Here is a 6037-nt window from a genome sequence, read left to right on the forward strand (position 1 = left end):
AGTTGCTACTGCAGTGACTAGAAAGGAGCCCCAGATATCCAACCCCCAAGAAAGGACTCTGTGCAGAGCCCTGCCACACTCACTGGGCATCTGTTATGTGCACGACTGTGCACATGAGAGCCCTGGCAAAAGTTCTCATCTATTCCTCATAATAATAATCATTTTATTATAGGAAAGCAGAAGCTCAGAGGGGTGAAGTGACTCCAAGGAGGTCATGCAACTTGTGTGTGGAAGAGCTGGGATTCAAACCCGAGTCTAACTGACTCCTTGCCTGATTTCTTCCCCCCAGTGTGTGAACCACCTTGGAGCAAAGCCCTTCCTGCCCACCATAAGCAAACTGGCAAGTCCTAGCTGGGTGCAGTGGCTCACACCTGTAATCCCAGCACTTTGGGAGGCTGAGGCAGGTGGATCACTTGAGGTCAAGAATTCAAGACCAGCCTGGCCAACATGGTAAAACCCCGTCTCGGCCGGGCGCGGTGGCTCAAGCCTGTAATCCCAGCACTTTGGGAGGCCGAGACGGGCGGATCACGAGGTCAGGAGATCAAGACCATCCTGGCTAACATGGTGAAACCCCGTCTCTACTAAAAATACAAAAAACTAGCCGGGCGACCTGGCGGGCGCCTGTAGTCCCAGCTACTCGGGAGGCTGAGGCAGGAGAATGGCGTGAACCCGGGAGGCAGAGCTTGCAGTGAGCTGAGATCCGGCCACTGCACTCCAGCCTGGGCGACAGAGCGAGACTCCGACTCAAAAAAAAAAAAAAAAACCCGTCTCTACTGAAAACACAAAAATTAGCTGGGTGTGGTGGCTCATGCGTGTAGTCCTAGCTACTCCAGAGGCTGAGGCACAAGAATGGCTTGAAACTGGGAGGTGGAGGTTGCAGTGAGCCAAGATCACGCCACTGCACTCCAGCCTGGGCAACAGAGTTTGAGTCAGTCTCAACACACACAAAAAAAAAAAAGAAGGAAGGAAGGAAGGAAGGAAAGAAAGAAGGAAGGAAGGAAGGAAGGAAGGAAGGAGGGAGGGAGGGAGGGAGGGAGGGAGGGGCAAGTCCAGGGTGATCTCTCTGCCCCACAACAGGTCTCAGCTAAACTCAGGGTCCTCAAGGACCATATCTGGCATTTGCAATAGTTGGGAGACCTGTGCGTGTATTTTGTATATAATTTGCACAATGTTGCATCTGGTTTGCATATGTCCATGCTGAGAGTCCATTAGCATTGCACAATTTCTAAGTTGTTCCTAAGCTACTCTCACTCAATGGAAGTCTGTCCAGGCTTTACAGAGCCCAGTTTCCACAATTTCTGGACTCTTCCAGGACCTCACCTTCAGGCTGCACATCTATCCCCTGCCAGGGTCCTGGACAAGTCCTGCTTCTGCCCAGCTGGATGGGGTCAGTGCAAACCCCTGCCCCAGAAACTCATTTGCATTTGGTATAACCTGTTTTGATGGTGCAGGTATAATCAAAATGCTGATGGTGATGATGTGCAGAAAAAAGTGAGCCTGGGCAAAGAGCCTTGCTGCACAGAACTTCCAAAGGTGGCTCTATGTGCAGGGAGGCCTAGCTGTGCACTCTCAAAAAAGAAAAAAAAGAGGGTAGGGGAGATGGGCACTGACAAAGGGCTGTACCTTAGGGCTGGTACCTTCAAGGGCTGTGGTCCCTGTGCAGGAGGGGTCCATCTGCAGCAGGAAGGCTTGTGCCAGAAAGCCAGCAGCTTCAGTGCTTTCTATTTCTGTGTCTTTTAGGGGAACTTCATCCCACACAACTTTGTGTGGCTTTTAATAATCTTACTGTGCTGGGCCCTCAATAAGAAAAGGAAAGGCCGGATGTAGTGGCTCATGCCTGTGATCCCAGCACTTTAGGAGGCCGAGGTGGGTGGATCATTTGAGACCAGCCTGGCCAACATGGTGAAACCCTGTCTCTACTGAAAAAAAAAAAAAATACAAAAAACTAGCCGGGTGAGGTGGTGTGTGCCTACAATCCCAGCTGCTTGGGAGCTGAGGCAGAAGAATCCCTTGAACCCGGGAGGCGGAGGTTGCAGTGAGCAGAGATCATGCCACTGCACTCCAGCCTGGGTAACAGAGTGAGACTCCATCTCAAAAAAAAAAAAAAAAAAAAAAAAAAAAAAAAAAGAAAGAAAAGAAAAGAAAAGAAAACAGAAAAGGATGCATGGGGTTCTCCCCTGTAATCCCAACACTTTGGGCAGGAGGATCACTTGAGGACAGGAGTTTGAGACTAGCCTAGGCAGCACAGTGAGACCCCATCTGTACAAAAGGAAAAACTGTGTGTGTTCATGCACATGCATGATAGTGGTATAGGGGATGGGTTGGGTGTGTCTGGATGTGGTTGTGCATGTCCCTGTGAACAGAAACTGCACTCCCACTCCTGTGTGTGGCCGTTTCCATTCAGGTGTAGAAACTCCAGTCTGAATCAGAGGAACGTGACTGCCTCCTTTCCTCCTCTGCTTCTGGCCTCCCTAGGTTTCCTGTCTGGCAGAGGCAAAGTGGCCTCATCGTCTACTGGGGGGACCCCAGCTCTGGCCTGATCCAGCCAAGACCCTGAGCATCTCCCTGTACTGAGGTCCTCCACCCCCACTAGAATGGGGCCCAAATCCTGGCTCCCAAAACTGTTGCAGTGAAAGAAGGAGCATGGTGTTTGATGTCAGCTACTTGGAAAAGGGGGAAGTGGGGTCCAGCTGTCCTTTCAGCCCCTGTGACATGGATATTCCCTAGCTCAAACAGGGTCCAGCCTCTTCCCTGTGAGTTTTGGGCTCCACATCTGGGGCTGGGGAAGGGAATGAGAGGAAGGGGTGGGACCCCTTGGAAAAAGATCACAGCCTCTGGGGTGGGGGAGTTTCCTCCCAGAGCCAGTCTGGGCAATGCTGCCAGGCAGTCAGCACCCAGCCTAGGATGAGGAGCTGGCTCTGTTCATGTTTCCCTCAGATGTTTCTCACTTCCTAAAAAGCGCAAAGTCAGTGGTTACAAGATCAAGAGCATGTTGTGGATATGGTGTATCTTGCCCTCAGCAAAATGGTTCATAACATCTCTCTTAGAGGTTGGAGAATATAATAGCACATTCGGTGGTTTTATAGGGAGAACGAAAGGCTGTCTTAGGCACCATTTGGTTGCTGTAAGACTATACTTCCAGGGATCATTTCTACAGTTCGTTACTAGAGAAGTTTCTCTCTGTAGGGCACATTTGGTTGCTGGGATCAGAAACCCATTCAAGCTAGCTCCAGTGGTGGACTATTGGGAAGCAGATAGGGAAGACACAGCTTGTCCACAGATGTTTACTCACCACACAGCCCCATGACTCTGCCCCACTCTCCCCTGACCACCCTCTTTCTCCATTTCCCATGATTCCCCCAGAGATCTCGTGGTCTCTCCTATCATTACTAGCCAAGTGTTCCTGTAGTGGACTGAATTGGGCCCCTCCCAATACTCATGAACATTTGGAACCTCAGAACATGACCTTATTTGGAAATAGGTCTCTGCAGATGTACTCATTTAAGATGAGCTTAGGTTGGGCCCTACATCCAATGACTGGTGTCCTTATAAGAAGAGGAGGCTGGGCTGGGTGCAGTGGCTCCCAGCACTTTGGGAGACTGAGGTGAGAGCATCACTTGAGCTCAGGAGTTTGTGACCAGCCTGGGCAACAAAGTGAGAGCCCAGCTCTACAGAAAATTCAAAAATGAGCTGTGCATGGTGGTGCACAACTGTGGTCCCAGCTACAGAGGAGGCGGGGGCAGGAGGATCGCTTGAGCTCAGGAGGTCAAGGTTGCATTCCAACCTGGGTGATGGAGCTAGACCTTGTCTTTATTTATTTATTTATTTATTTATGGAGATGGAGTTTCACTCTTGTCACCCAGGCTGGAGTGCAATGGCATGATCTTGGCTCACTGCAACCTCCGCCTCCAGGGTTCAAGCGATTCTCTTGCCTTAGTCTCCCAGGTAGCTGGGATTACAGGCACCTGCCACCACGGCTGGCTAATTTTTGTATTTTTAGTAGAGATGGGGTTTCACCATATTGGCCAGGCTGGTCTCAAACTCCTGACCTCAGGTGATCCACCCACCTCGGCCTCCCAAACTGCTGGGATTACAGGCATGAGCCATCGCGCCCAGCCCTGTCTCAAATTTTAAAACAAAACCAAAAAGGCCAGGCGCGGTGGCTCATGCCTGTAACCCCAGCACTTTGGGAGGCTGAGGCGAGCGGATCACGAGGTCAGGAGATCGAGACCATCCTGGCTAACACGGTGAAACCCTGTCTCTACTGAAAACAAAAAAATTAGCCAGGCGTGGTGGCGGGCATCTGTAGTTCCAGCTACCCGGGAGGCTGAGGCAGGAGAATGGCGTGAACCTGGGAGGCGGAGATTGCAGTGAACTGAGATCACACCACTGCACTCTAGCCTGGGCAACCAAGCGAGACTCCATCTCAAAACAACAACAAAAAACAAAAACAAGAGGAAAGGACACAGACCAAACAAGAGGAAAGGACACAGAGAAAAAAGGTCACGTGAACAGGGATATGTGGAGGTGAAAGCAGAGGTAGGAGTGATGCTGCTACAAAGAATCCTCGACAAAAGAATGCCAGAGATTGCCAGGAACCACCAGTGGCTGGAAGAGGCAAAGAAGGCTTCTCCCCAGAGCCAACGGAGCAGGCATGACCCTGCTGGCCCCTGGATTTTAGAGTTAGCCTTTCGGAATTGTGGGAGAATACATTTCTATGTGTTAAGCCACTGAGTCTGTGGCTGTTACCACAGCCCTGAGAAACTCACACAACCTACACCTGGAAACTGGATTCCTTCAGCTTCTGTGTTCTGATTCCAAAGCCTGGGAGAAAGCAGAATGCGCCTAGCTGGGGTCAGGTGTCTGCCCCACAGAACCCACAAGCCACTAAAGCTGAGGGCAGGGAATAGATGTGGGTTTCAGAGCTGCCCCTTCCAGTATCCTTGATAACCATCGCCCTATCCAAAAGGTACTAATTCCTATCTCAAGGTCAATTTGGAGGGAGGTCTCTCCAGGCAAGCCCCAGAGTTCCGTGCATTCTGTACACCTATCAGCTCTTGGGGCAAAAACACAGAAGGCTGTAGCCACCCATGTGGATGAGACAAGTCCAGGAAAGTACCACTCTGATGACAGAATCAGGATTCAAGGGTTCTGTGCAGGTTGGAGAGTTAGCAAGGTGATATTGAATGAGGACGACGACAAAACCCACCTCTTGGGTTCCAAGAATCAACTTCACAAGCAAAATGTGGACGACGCCTGGCTTCACGGCAGCAGTGCCTTGTGAGAAAGACCTGAAGATTTTCTTTGACCAGCCGGCTTAGAGCTTCAGTTGCACAAAAAGCATAGCACTTTTGGCTCAGCTGGGGCGGTGATGGGCCTTTCGGGCTCGGTGCAGCCCATACCTAAGAGAGGAAACACAGGCCTCTCCAGAGAACCAGAGGTGCAACAGGGCCACCAGGCTAGGTGGCAGAGGTTCTGGGGTAAGGGGGAGGTAGGACGCCTGGGGAGAGGTCAGCGGAGTTATCAAACTAAGGGTCCCGGGCACCCCCAGATAATGATGGTACCAGGAGGCAGAGCAAGCAAACGGGGATGATCTGGGGTCTATTCCAAAGAGGTGGCGGGGGTGGTGGTGCTGGTGTTCCCCCAAACACGGCCATCTCGGCTCCAGAGCCCTGGAGAGCAGTTCCTGGGTTCACACGGACTAGGAAGACACCCCTATCCTGCGGGTGGGCGGCTCCTGGAGAGCCCACGCCCAGGCTGGCCTCAGGGGTCTGCTTCTTCGCTTCTTGTCCTGTGCACGCAGGCGACAGAGTGGCTGGTGTGCTCTGGGGCCTCCCAGGGCGCGGCGGCCTGCGCCCCTGCCACCCGGGGCTGCTCCCTTCGGAACCTCCTGTTCGCAGGCGGCCCCTCGGCTGTCCGCTCGGAGCTGGGGCGGGGGCTGGCGGCGGCGAAGGGGGCTGGCGGCAGCTAGCGGCGCGGCCCCAAGTTTATGCTAATCCGCAGAGAGCCCGCCTCCCGCCTCCCCTCCGCGGCCCCA

At 52.5% G+C, this 6037-nt stretch overlaps 1 pseudogene; it reads left to right on the plus strand.

Moving 5' to 3' along the window:
* The first annotated feature begins 3126 nt into the window (after window positions 1-3126).
* Window positions 3127-3228, plus strand: LOC115896131 (annotated as a pseudogene).
* The last annotated feature ends 2809 nt before the right edge of the window (window positions 3229-6037 follow it).

This window comes from Rhinopithecus roxellana, unplaced genomic scaffold (genome assembly GCF_007565055.1).
Source record: "Rhinopithecus roxellana isolate Shanxi Qingling unplaced genomic scaffold, ASM756505v1 contig5257, whole genome shotgun sequence".
Lineage (NCBI taxonomy): Eukaryota > Metazoa > Chordata > Mammalia > Primates > Cercopithecidae > Rhinopithecus > Rhinopithecus roxellana.